This window comes from Pseudorca crassidens, chromosome 20, assembly GCF_039906515.1.
Source record: "Pseudorca crassidens isolate mPseCra1 chromosome 20, mPseCra1.hap1, whole genome shotgun sequence".
Taxonomy (NCBI): Eukaryota; Metazoa; Chordata; class Mammalia; order Artiodactyla; family Delphinidae; genus Pseudorca; species Pseudorca crassidens.
Genome location: NC_090315.1, coordinates 49,634,587 through 49,648,294, shown reverse-complemented (window position 1 = coordinate 49,648,294; position 13,708 = coordinate 49,634,587). Strand labels below are relative to the sequence as shown.

General features: G+C 49.6%; 1 long non-coding RNA gene across 3 annotated transcripts in view; it reads right to left on the bottom strand.

Annotated features, from left to right (window-relative positions):
- The window catches only part of LOC137215159 (uncharacterized), a 98,822-nt gene extending 86,360 nt beyond the window's left edge, over positions 1–12,462 (bottom strand). Inside the window, exons 1-3 of one of the 3 annotated variants that reach the window (XR_010939177.1) lie at positions 12,263–12,462; positions 5,532–5,724; positions 628–820 (exon numbers count right to left, since the gene is read on the bottom strand). This is a non-coding gene — a long non-coding RNA (uncharacterized lncRNA). The remainder of the gene's footprint in view (positions 1–627; positions 821–5,531; positions 5,725–12,262) is intronic. The other 2 variants (XR_010939175.1, XR_010939176.1) reach the window with 2 other exon arrangements.
- Positions 12,463–13,708: the final 1,246 nt, after the last annotated feature.

Genomic DNA, 13,708 nt, shown 5'->3' with positions numbered 1-13,708 from the left:
CTTTGTCTTGAGTCCTTCTTTTTTTTTTTTTTTTTTTTTGCGGTACGCGGGCCTCTCACTGTTGTGGCCTCTCCCGTTGCGGAGCACAGGCTCCGGACGCACAGGCTCAGCAGCCATGGCTCACGGGCCCAGCCGCTCCACGGCATGTGGGATCTTCCCAGACAGGGGCACGAACCCGTGTCCCCTGCATCTGCAGGCGGACTCTCAACCACTGTGCCACCAGGGAAGCCCCCTCGCTTAATTTTTATAAGTACCAAATTTGAAAATAAAAACCTGTGTCATCAGCATGATCTTCTACTTCACTCACCACACTTGGCTATTTCCAAACTCAAATACATATTCAAAGGACCAACATTTGTTATGACTGAAGTAGTACAGAAGAACATCCCACTGGCTCCAAGGCTAACTCCAAAAGAGGAGTTCCAAAAACATTCTGTACAGTGACGTGTCTGGAACACGGGGAGTGCCTCCCATGGCAAGTACTTTCAAGGGGACGACTCTCTCATGACATGTGTCTTCCTCTTCTTATGAACATACTGGATTAGGTATGTCACAAACCCTATGAACCAGAAGTAATTCCAGAAAGGAAGAAGCCTCGCAAGCCGAACCTGAGTGCGAAAGACTTACCTTCCAGCTCCTCCACCAAACGAAAGGCCAGCAGAGTTCATTCCCGCCAGGACGAAGTAGCCCCGCACTGAAGGGGACTCGCCCATGATGCACCTCATGTCCGGGGTGAAGGTCTCGGGGCAATTCACCAACTTCATGATCTCCACAGTCTCCAGTTCTGGCATCCTACGCAGCAGGGAACTCAACAGGGGCTCTGAGCAACAAAAACAGACCCAAACACAGTCGTCAGCTTTAGGGGATTCAAAACTCCCTACCCCTTACACTCTTCTATTCCCTCTCCTTTCGGAAAACGTCTTGTGGAGGTTTTCTAAGATGAGCCAACTGGGCCATCTATCAGAAGCAGAAGCCTTGGGGAAGTATGGGGCATTCCTACAGAGTTCTTGGCATAAAGATGGAGAAAAAAGATACTCTTTAGAAAGGAAAGGAGCTCTGGAAAAGCAAATACTGTATGTGGCCCCAAAATAAAATCTTAAAGTGATCAGTGGTAGTAAAAGAGCTCTTAAATGGCCCCCAAGGAGATTTGCAGCAATTTCACCTTAGGAAATCCTTGCCTTTTACTGCATAAGACAGAGTCTCAGCTTGTTTTAAAATAAGGCCAACACCAGGGAATAATCCAGTGGAACAGTGGCAAGAGATGAAGCCAGACTGAAGCTGGCTGGTGGGTACATGGGTTCTTTATACATTCTCTCCACGTTTAAAAGATTGAAATTTCCCAGAAATTAAGTCCAAGTAGAAAGAGGAAAACTCTTCATTATAGACCCTTTCATATATTTTGAATTTGGAATGTGACTGTCTTAACTATTCAATAAATAAAATTATGTTAAAATTGAATAAAAGACTGTATTAACACAATTCTGCTTTCTAAAAAATGTCTTCAGGACTTCCCTGGTGGCGCAGTGGTTAAGAATCTGCCTACCAATGCAGGGGACACGGGTTTGAGCACCGGTCTGGGAAGATCCATACGCCGCAGAGCAACTGAGCCCGTGCACCACAACTACTGAGCCCGCCTGCCACAACTGCTGAAGCCTGTGCACCTAAGAGCCCGTGCTCCGCAACAAGAGAAGCCACTGCAATGAGAAGCCCGCGCACCACAACAGAGTAGCTAGCCCCCGCTTGCCGCAACTTAGAGAAAGCCCGTGCGCAGCAACGAAGACCCAATGCAGCCAAAACTAAATTAACAAAAAAAAAAACTCCTTAAAAAATAAACAAGTAAAACAATAAAAGGACCTATGGGAGACCTTTTCTTACTACTGACATTCTACTGGATGAAGAAGTGAACCAGGCCCTGAGATACATTATTAATCTAGGACAAGTTCAAAAGACAATCCTGAACTATACCCACAGGGCACTGCAAGCTCCCACTAAAAATACAGAGGAAGGAGCTGTTCCTTCACAAATCCCAGGGACCAAGTTCTTCTTAAAACCTGGAACGGGGTCCCCCGAAGACCAACTATTGCCAAAATGGAAGGGCCCCTATAAAGTAATCTGAACCACTCCCACTGCTGTCAAAGTGCAAGGGAAATCTAGTTGGGTACATTTTTCCAGACTAAAGCTTTTACCTCCAGAAACCCCGCAGGTTACAACAGAAGAGCAATACACCTGTAAGCCAGTGGAAGGTCTGAGATACCTATTCAAAAGACAGGCACCATCGACAGATAAGTAAAATGATGTAGTGGGTTGGACTCCTGTTTGCCATTCTTGCTATTGTACTCAGCGGATCATACGTGAACATCTTGTTAGAAATGCTGTAGAGCTTTATACGCTTAATCATCAACATAATAGTCTGCTGTCCCCTAACTGTTTAAGTACTAACAACAGTTATGTGCTTCAAGGGCTATCCGGTCTTAACAGCTGTGAGACAGACATTCAGGTCTGCACCCCCGGAAGGGTTTGTTTTCCTCTGCGGACACCCAAACCATCATATGTTACGGAATTATCGACAGACCCTGTCTTTTCCAACCAAGCCATAGCGTATAAATGCACTGACAATGTTCACTTCATAGGACAGTGTGCTATAAGGACTACAGGGTTAAGAGGGATTTTTATCTGTAACAGAACCAGTCAGGCTCACCACCAAACCCAGAAAGCACTAGGAATGATCTTTTTTCTCTATATATGTTTGTTTGTTTGGCTACGCGGAGTCTTAGTTGTGGCACACAGGATCTTTAGTTGAGAAACGCAGGATCTTTTAGTTGCGGCATGCGTGTGGGATCTAGTTCCCTGACCAGGGATCGAACCCAGGCCCCCTGCATTGGAAGCACAGAGTCTTAACCACTGGACCACCAGGGAAGTCCCCTAGGAATGATCTTAGCAAGGGCAGAGCTGGCCACAGGACTGGCAGCTCCATGGGGAGGCTTTACCTATCATGAAGCAACACTGAGATCAGACAGCTTGGTTATATGATGGAACAGACAAGACAAGCCTTAATGGGACTTAAGACCTCTCGTTTCTTTGGCGAATTTAGTTCTTGACAGTCGTCTAGCTCTTGATAACCTTCTGGAAGAACAAGGTGGAGTCTGTGCGATAATACTTCCTACTGCACCTGAATTAGTGTGATAGGACAGGTGGAAGTTAACATTAAGGAAATATATGCCCAGGCAGACTGGCTTCATAATTTTAGAAGCGGCAATATCGCCTCCACTGCCTGGTCAACAGTTAAGGAAGCCCTCCTAAAGTTACGCTGGTTCCTTCCCTTTCTAGGCCCTTTAGTGGCTACTGGTGTTCTTCTTTTTGGCCCTTGTTTGTTTAGCCTTCTGGGCAAGTTTGTGTCTTCTAGCTTCTAAGAGTTTCAAGTAAGGCTCATGAGGGCTCAAGGAATTCAACCCATTCCAGCAGAGGGTGGCCCAGGTCCCTACAGGTCCTTGGAACAGTCAGAGAGGGACTTCTACACCTCTAGGGTAAGCTAGGGTCTGCAGCCCCTGTCTGGCAGGAAGACGTTCCAGAAGATGAGACCCTTGGCCCTTTACCCCTTAAGAATAAAAGGTGTAGAATCCCTCAGGGGATAATGAGACAGACTAGGACCTGGGACCCTTTGCTGCAGTGCTTACACCTGAACAAATGAAATACAAACAAAATACAAAGAAACTATAAGGGACTAAAAATAACTATATGCATGCATGCACAGCTGGGGGAAATTATAGACAAGATACAAAAAGACCAAAAAAAAAGCCAACTGCCACTTGTGAAGAGCTGGGAGCAAAAGCAGGAGTCAGGAGCAAAAGCAGGGTCCTGTGCATGCCCCCTGCACTCACCACCACCAGGGGGGCGGGGGCAGACCACCCAAGCCACCCCTCTGGCCTGACTCCTGGACCCGCCCCTGCCCTCACCCCACATAAGGAACCAGCTCGCTGCCGGCCTCCTCGGAGCAATCAAGGGAAACTGTTACTTGTTTTCACTCCCGCCTGCTGCAGCAGGAGCCCAATAAAGCCCTGCCTGAATTTTCTGTCTGGCCTCTTATCAATTTCTATGGATTAAGGAGGCCAAGATCCCTGGTTGGTAACACTTCACTAATGTTCTCTCCACCCTCTGTCTTAATGGAAACGCAGCTCTCCTGAGGGAACTGTCACTGTCACACAGCCAGCCCTGTTCCACTGACACCATCAAGAGGCACTGTTGGCATCCTCCTTGCTTCTGAACCATTACCACTCAGTCACACTTGAGAAAGACCCTGTTCCTTTGTGCCTTAAGTTAGCAGGCACCCCTACTTGGCTCCGGGCTACTTCCTATTAAGCCACAGGCACAGCTCTCTCTACATCCAGGTTCTGAACCCATAGCATGGCTCTTCTCCCAACTTTTAACACCACCTCCTCTCTTCCTTCATCAAAGGAGATAACCTGTCTCATCTTGTTCCCCAAAACACCACCTGTATACCTCCCTGCATCAGCAAACCATCCCTGCCTTCCTTCACAGGGTCAGAAATTAATCCCTTACAACGGCCTGGATCCCCCTTCCTGCCCCCTTCCCCTGAACCGAGCTCCATCAGCTGTCCTCCCTCTTTCACATACCCTCACATTTACCTCCTTCTCCTCGGCATTTAGATGTGCTCAAGTACCCCCTCCCCCCGCCCAGGCGATTTCAGAAATAAAACAAAGCTCCAAAACACTCAATTAGCAATTTTTAATTTTTAAAATTCTAAATTATGAAATGATGGTCTTTGCGAAACATCAAAAACAGAAGGAAGATTTCCCTCCACTCAAAGGTCACCAATACCAGTATCAATTATATTTTCCCAGAATGTTATTATTGCAGCAATGAGCTGCCCTGATGTTTGCCACCACCTTTGTCTTGAGTCCTTCTTTTTTTTTTTTTTTTTTTTTGCGGTACGCGGGCCTCTCACTGTTGTGGCCTCTCCCGTTGCGGAGCACAGGCTCTGGACGCGCAGGCTCAGCGGCCATGGCTCACGGGCCCAGCCGCTCCGTGGCATGTGGGATCTTCCCGGACAGGGGCACGAACCCGTGTCCCCTGCATCTGCAGGCGGACTCTCAACCACTGTGCCACCAGGGAAGCCCCCTCGCTTAATTTTTATAAGTACCAAATTTGAAAATAAAAACCTGTGTCATCAGCATGATCTTCTACTTCACTCACCACACTTGGCTATTTCCAAACTCAAATACATATTCAAAGGACCAACATTTGTTATGACTGAAGTAGTACAGAAGAACATCCCACTGGCTCCAAGGCTAACTCCAAAAGAGGAGTTCCAAAAACATTCTGTACAGTGACGTGTCTGGAACACGGGGAGTGCCTCCCATGGCAAGTACTTTCAAGGGGACGACTCTCTCATGACATGTGTCTTCCTCTTCTTATGAACATACTGGATTAGGTATGTCACAAACCCTATGAACCAGAAGTAATTCCAGAAAGGAAGAAGCCTCGCAAGCCGAACCTGAGTGCGAAAGACTTACCTTCCAGCTCCTCCACCAAACGAAAGGCCAGCAGAGTTCATTCCCGCCAGGACGAAGTAGCCCCGCACTGAAGGGGACTCGCCCATGATGCACCTCATGTCCGGGGTGAAGGTCTCGGGGCAATTCACCAACTTCATGATCTCCACAGTCTCCAGTTCTGGCATCCTACGCAGCAGGGAACTCAACAGGGGCTCTGAGCAACAAAAACAGACCCAAACACAGTCGTCAGCTTTAGGGGATTCAAAACTCCCTACCCCTTACACTCTTCTATTCCCTCTCCTTTCGGAAAACGTCTTGTGGAGGTTTTCTAAGATGAGCCAACTGGGCCATCTATCAGAAGCAGAAGCCTTGGGGAAGTATGGGGCATTCCTACAGAGTTCTTGGCATAAAGATGGAGAAAAAAGATACTCTTTAGAAAGGAAAGGAGCTCTGGAAAAGCAAATACTGTATGTGGCCCCAAAATAAAATCTTAAAGTGATCAGTGGTAGTAAAAGAGCTCTTAAATGGCCCCCAAGGAGATTTGCAGCAATTTCACCTTAGGAAATCCTTGCCTTTTACTGCATAAGACAGAGTCTCAGCTTGTTTTAAAATAAGGCCAACACCAGGGAATAATCCAGTGGAACAGTGGCAAGAGATGAAGCCAGACTGAAGCTGGCTGGTGGGTACATGGGTTCTTTATACATTCTCTCCACGTTTAAAAGATTGAAATTTCCCAGAAATTAAGTCCAAGTAGAAAGAGGAAAACTCTTCATTATAGACCCTTTCATATATTTTGAATTTGGAATGTGACTGTCTTAACTATTCAATAAATAAAATTATGTTAAAATTGAATAAAAGACTGTATTAACACAATTCTGCTTTCTAAAAAATGTCTTCAGGACTTCCCTGGTGGCGCAGTGGTTAAGAATCTGCCTACCAATGCAGGGGACACGGGTTTGAGCACCGGTCTGGGAAGATCCATACGCCGCAGAGCAACTGAGCCCGTGCACCACAACTACTGAGCCCGCCTGCCACAACTGCTGAAGCCTGTGCACCTAAGAGCCCGTGCTCCGCAACAAGAGAAGCCACTGCAATGAGAAGCCCGCGCACCACAACAGAGTAGCTAGCCCCCGCTTGCCGCAACTTAGAGAAAGCCCGTGCGCAGCAACGAAGACCCAATGCAGCCAAAACTAAATTAACAAAAAAAAAACTCCTTAAAAAATAAACAAGTAAAACAATAAAAGGACCTATGGGAGACCTTTTCTTACTACTGACATTCTACTGGATGAAGAAGTGAACCAGGCCCTGAGATACATTATTAATCTAGGACAAGTTCAAAAGACAATCCTGAACTATACCCACAGGGCACTGCAAGCTCCCACTAAAAATACAGAGGAAGGAGCTGTTCCTTCACAAATCCCAGGGACCAAGTTCTTCTTAAAACCTGGAACGGGGTCCCCCGAAGACCAACTATTGCCAAAATGGAAGGGCCCCTATAAAGTAATCTGAACCACTCCCACTGCTGTCAAAGTGCAAGGGAAATCTAGTTGGGTACATTTTTCCAGACTAAAGCTTTTACCTCCAGAAACCCCGCAGGTTACAACAGAAGAGCAATACACCTGTAAGCCAGTGGAAGGTCTGAGATACCTATTCAAAAGACAGGCACCATCGACAGATAAGTAAAATGATGTAGTGGGTTGGACTCCTGTTTGCCATTCTTGTTATTGTACTCAGCGGATCATACGTGAACATCTTGTTAGAAATGCTGTAGAGCTTTATACGCTTAATCATCAACATAATAGTCTGCTGTCCCCTAACTGTTTAAGTACTAACAACAGTTATGTGCTTCAAGGGCTATCCGGTCTTAACAGCTGTGAGACAGACATTCAGGTCTGCACCCCCGGAAGGGTTTGTTTTCCTCTGCGGACACCCAAACCATCATATGTTACGGAATTATCGACAGACCCTGTCTTTTCCAACCAAGCCATAGCGTATAAATGCACTGACAATGTTCACTTCATAGGACAGTGTGCTATAAGGACTACAGGGTTAAGAGGGATTTTTATCTGTAACAGAACCAGTCAGGCTCACCACCAAACCCAGAAAGCACTAGGAATGATCTTTTTTCTCTATATATGTTTGTTTGTTTGGCTACGCGGAGTCTTAGTTGTGGCACACAGGATCTTTAGTTGAGAAACGCAGGATCTTTTAGTTGCGGCATGCGTGTGGGATCTAGTTCCCTGACCAGGGATCGAACCCAGGCCCCCTGCATTGGAAGCACAGAGCCTTAACCACTGGACCACCAGGGAAGTCCCCTAGGAATGATCTTAGCAAGGGCAGAGCTGGCCACAGGACTGGCAGCTCCATGGGGAGGCTTTACCTATCATGAAGCAACACTGAGATCAGACAGCTTGGTTATATGATGGAACAGACAAGACAAGCCTTAATGGGACTTAAGACCTCTCGTTTCTTTGGCGAATTTAGTTCTTGACAGTCGTCTAGCTCTTGATAACCTTCTGGAAGAACAAGGTGGAGTCTGTGCGATAATACTTCCTACTGCACCTGAATTAGTGTGATAGGACAGGTGGAAGTTAACATTAAGGAAATATATGCCCAGGCAGACTGGCTTCATAATTTTAGAAGCGGCAATATCGCCTCCACTGCCTGGTCAACAGTTAAGGAAGCCCTCCTAAAGTTACGCTGGTTCCTTCCCTTTCTAGGCCCTTTAGTGGCTACTGGTGTTCTTCTTTTTGGCCCTTGTTTGTTTAGCCTTCTGGGCAAGTTTGTGTCTTCTAGCTTCTAAGAGTTTCAAGTAAGGCTCATGAGGGCTCAAGGAATTCAACCCATTCCAGCAGAGGGTGGCCCAGGTCCCTACAGGTCCTTGGAACAGTCAGAGAGGGACTTCTACACCTCTAGGGTAAGCTAGGGTCTGCAGCCCCTGTCTGGCAGGAAGACGTTCCAGAAGATGAGACCCTTGGCCCTTTACCCCTTAAGAATAAAAGGTGTAGAATCCCTCAGGGGATAATGAGACAGACTAGGACCTGGGACCCTTTGCTGCAGTGCTTACACCTGAACAAATGAAATACAAACAAAATACAAAGAAACTATAAGGGACTAAAAATAACTATATGCATGCATGCACAGCTGGGGGAAATTATAGACAAGATACAAAAAGACCAAAAAAAAAGCCAACTGCCACTTGTGAAGAGCTGGGAGCAAAAGCAGGAGTCAGGAGCAAAAGCAGGGTCCTGTGCATGCCCCCTGCACTCACCACCACCAGGGGGGCGGGGGCAGACCACCCAAGCCACCCCTCTGGCCTGACTCCTGGACCCGCCCCTGCCCTCACCCCACATAAGGAACCAGCTCGCTGCCGGCCTCCTCGGAGCAATCAAGGGAAACTGTTACTTGTTTTCACTCCCGCCTGCTGCAGCAGGAGCCCAATAAAGCCCTGCCTGAATTTTCTGTCTGGCCTCTTATCAATTTCTATGGATTAAGGAGGCCAAGATCCCTGGTTGGTAACACTTCACTAATGTTCTCTCCACCCTCTGTCTTAATGGAAACGCAGCTCTCCTGAGGGAACTGTCACTGTCACACAGCCAGCCCTGTTCCACTGACCTCACCATCAAGAGGCACAGTCGGCATCCTCCTTGCTTCTGAACCATTACCACTCAGTCACACTTGGGAAAGACCCTGTTCCTTTGTGCCTTCAGGTAGCAGGCACCCCTACTTGGCTCCGGGCTACTTCCTATTAAGCCACAGGCACAGCTCTCTCTACATCCAGGTTCTGAACCCATAACATGGCTCTCCTCCAACCTTTAACACCACCTCCTCTCTTCCTTCATCAAAGGAGATAACCTGTCTCATCTTGTTCCCCAAAACACCACCTGTATACCTCCCTGCATCAGCAAACCATCCCTGCCTTCCTTCACAGGGTCAGAAATTAATCCCTTACAACGGCCTGGATCCCCCTTCCTGCCCCCTTCCCCTGAACCGAGCTCCATCAGCTGTCCTCCCTCTTTCACATACCCTCACATTTACCTCCTTCTCCTCGGCATTTAGATGTGCTCAAGTACCCCCTCCCCCCGCCCAGGCGATTTCAGAAATAAAACAAAGCTCCAAAACACTCAATTAGCAATTTTTAATTTTTAAAATTCTAAATTATGAAATGATGGTCTTTGCGAAACATCAAAAACAGAAGGAAGATTTCCCTCCACTCAAAGGTCACCAATACCAGTATCAATTATATTTTCCCAGAATGTTATTATTGCAGCAATGAGCTGCCCTGATGTTTGCCACCACCTTTGTCTTAAGTCCTTCTTTTTTTTTTTTTTTTTTTTGCGGTACGCGGGCCTCTCACTGTTGTGGCCTCTCCCGTTGCGGAGAACAGGCTCTGGACGCGCAGGCTCAGCGGCCATGGCTCACGGGCCCAGCCGCTCCGCGGCATGTGAGATCTTCCCGGACCGGGGCACAAACCCACGTCCCCTGCATCGGAAGGCGGACTCTCAACCACTGCGCCACCAGGGAAGCCCTTAAGTCCTTCTTTTATTACCTTGGTGGTGGCATAGTTGGCCTGTGGACTGTTTTTTTTTTTTTTTTTTTGGCCTGTGGACTTTTTAAGCAAAAATTTCCTAACATGTATTTCACAACCTGTCTTTTTTATTTCCCGTCCTACTCTCTTCTGAACCAAAAGTGGTCGGGCTTCTGCCCCACCAGGCCACTGCACTCCTCTCACCAGGAACGCAAATGTTGCTCCTTTCCAAGGGCACTTTCTGGGCACCATCTCACTCCCTCCTATCCACACACTCTTTCCTTGTTTTCTGTGGCACCTCCTGCCCCGATCACTGGCCTCTCTCCTCTGCCCTTCCCTCTGTGTTGACGTCCCCCAGGGCTCCTTGAGGCCAGCTTCGCTTCCCCATCCACCACTGTTCAGGGTGATTCCCTTTCCTGCCATGACTGATGGCCTAACCCATAGCACTCCTGAGCCTTAGACCCGCACGTCTAGTGGAAGAAGGGCCACCTCCACTTGGACTCCCACAGGTCAAACTGAGCACATCCAAAAGGTAAAGCCATCTTCCCCAATCTCCAACTCTGCTCCACTTCCTGTGTCCCCCAGGAACACCATACACTAGAATCCTGGGTGTCATCCCACATTCCCCCCTTTCTCTCATCTCCTCTCTCCAGTCAATCATCAAGACCTAACCAACAACCCTACATCGTAAATCTCCCTCCAGTGGATCTACTCTCCATCTCCACTGCCCTGAACTGAGCACAGCCCGCCATCCTCTCTGTTTACTGCAGAAGGTTCCCAACTGGGCTTCCCGCCTCTAATCTGCACACCATTCTCCCCACGCCCCACAGCCTTCACACAGAGGCCTGAGCACATCTCTGAAATGAAGATTCTAGAGACCTTCCTGGTGGCGCAGTGGATAAGACTCCACGCTTCCACTACAGGGGGCGCAGGTTCGATCCCTGGTCAGGGAACTAAGATCCCACATGCCGAGGACGCATCCAAAAAAAAAACCAAAAAACAAACAAACAAAAAAAACAGTATAGGAAACAATGGCATCAGAGTCTATTCCAGTAGGTTTGGCAGCGATAGCAAAGGAGTGAGATCAGAGGAGATAAAGCCAGTAGAGAAGAAACGGAAGATGTCAAAGACAACAAAGTAAAACACACACCTGGTTGAAAGTAAATTACGTGTTTAATTTCTGCTAAGGAGAAGAATTCCTGCTAAACAATCTCAATACTGACGCTGGTTATGCTCAGATCTGCTTACACCAACAAGAGCAAGAGGACAGCTCTAACTCCTTCTGAGCTGTTCCTCTGCATGGTCACAACACCTTGTACAAATCGGCTGCTGGTCACAAGGGAGACTGGGTGAGAAGAGACGGATTAACACAACATTTCCCACACCTGCCTCCAAATGAGAGCCACCTGGGACACATTTTAAAACACACTCACACACACACACACAGGCTCCCTCTCTGGAGATTCTGATCCTGCGGTCCAGGGTGCTATATTTTTCAACAAGTGCACCAGGTGATCAGCCAAGTTTGAGAACTTAACACAAATCTCTAGCCCTAGGAACGTGTCCCCTTCAGCCCGGCTACCTCGCCGCCCCCCAGCACGGGCGAAACGGACGTGAAGATGCCTGAATCAAATCTCGGTGTCATACACATCAGGCCCAAAGGGTCAAACGTTGGGAAGAGAGCTCACCGCCCCGGCATGGACGTTTCCACCTAACCTCACCGCTGACTCTGCAGAACTTCTACTAGTTAGTTAAGCACAAGCGGACCGCACGTTGCCACGCGGGAAAACAATTACGCCTGCAGAGACCACCCAGCTGGGCAAGCCCGACCCACGCTGGGGGGTGGGGGTGGGGGTGGGGGTGGAGGCTGCCTGCCCGAGGCGGGCCTCAGGAGCGAGGTTACCCCGGCCGCCCTGGGCATCCGGGCTCGGCTGCGGGCGCCTGCCAGAGCCGGTGCGCTGGCCCTGGGCAGCCGGGCACGGGTCCGCGAGACGCCACCGCCTTAGAGAGGCTGAGGGAGACCGGGCGACGCGCTGTCGGCCCCGGCGGGCGGAGTCCCGGCGCCGGGACGCGCCTTCCGAGGACCAGGCAGAACCGACGGGAAACGAGGGACGCCGAAGCCCCCAGACCGAGACCACAGAGGAAAGGGGGGCCGCTGTGGGTCCCGGGCCGCCAAGGTCCGCGTGGACGGGGACGCCAGAGCGGCTCCGCAGCTTCTCCTTACCTCACGGGCGCCCTCGGGCTCCGCGCTCAGCAACACCCCGCCTGAAGCGGAGCAGCAGCCACAACCGTTGCCGGGGTTCCCGGGGGCCGGAAGGTGGGACAAGGACAGGGAAGGGGTCGGGACAGGAGGGAGGAAAAAGTTCCCGTGACGCGAGAAGCCAGCTAGGGTTTGCCGGCTCTAGTCCTCCTTCCATCCGACGCGCGCCGTGACGTCAGGGTAGGGCTCCGCCCCTGACACGTGGGGCCTGTTTGGGTCTCGCGAGGCCCCGCCCCTGGGTGTGTGTAGCGGGGAACCGCCTCTGCCGAGATGGCGGTGAGCTGCAGGCGTGGTGTTTCAGGGCCGCTTTAGGACTCTAGCCTCGGGCCCTGTTAAATTGTCCAGGTGCAGCCGGGATCGCCATGATGGCGGCAGCCCCACTGCAGTGTGGGGAGGGCGGGGGTTCTCTCTTCCTTCTATGCGAGTCCCCAGGCCTGGTCCCACGAGGTCCACCGCCCAAAGACACTAGTCAGGGCGTAAAGAAGATTCTTGGACTGACAGCCGCTTTGTTTTTTGGAAGTCGCCCGGGTCTTCTTGGGCGAATCGCTGGCAGAGCAGATGGGAAATCCTGTCTGCTGGCCCGGCCAGACCTCGGAGGCAGGATAAGAAGACCTGAGCTCCGGGCCGGACCTTACTCTTTGCGCCTTCTCTGCGTGTCTGGACCAGAGGAAGAGGAATCATTCACTCCGTCTTCAGAGAAGCTCCCCCATCACCTTGCTTACTATCACATCGCCCTGTTTTCTTTCCTTTATAGAACTTGGCACTGAAGTAGATCAGTGTTTGTTGACTGCCTTTCCCACTAGTTGCAAGCTCTGCCCTGTGACGACAGAACCTAAATCTCGTGCAGGGCCATGTTCTCAGCACTTAGAGAATGGCACAAAGTACATATTCTTTGAATGGATAGCGATCTAATGGTACAGCCTCCCCTGCGTGTTGGGCCAACTCGCTAGTTCCCATTCTTTGGATTCAAGCCCATCTCACCATACAAGCCGATTTCGTTCAATGGATGGCCTCTTGTGGCGGGGCATCCTGCTGGGTGATGGGATAAACATTGCACATAAAACCATGGTTCTGTTACCGAAGTGTAAAAGAGAATTTGAGAACTGACATAGCGACGACACAAACGTTTACAAGTGTTACTCTCCATGCAGTGGGGGCATGGCTGGGGGAGAAACCCCATTCCTCCCCCTGAAGTTACTATCGCTGTCACTGGACTTGACATCCAGCCTTACACTGACTCCATGGTAAGAACCTGGCACAGGGCGTATCCCCCACGTACCTGTGAGCCCATGTCTGTGTGGAAACCAGGGCTGTGCCTACACTCTTTTTCACACCTGTGGGGAAAATGCTCACTGTCTGAGAGAAGCAGCCAGTGCGCTCACCACACCAACCTGCACCCAAAAATCATGG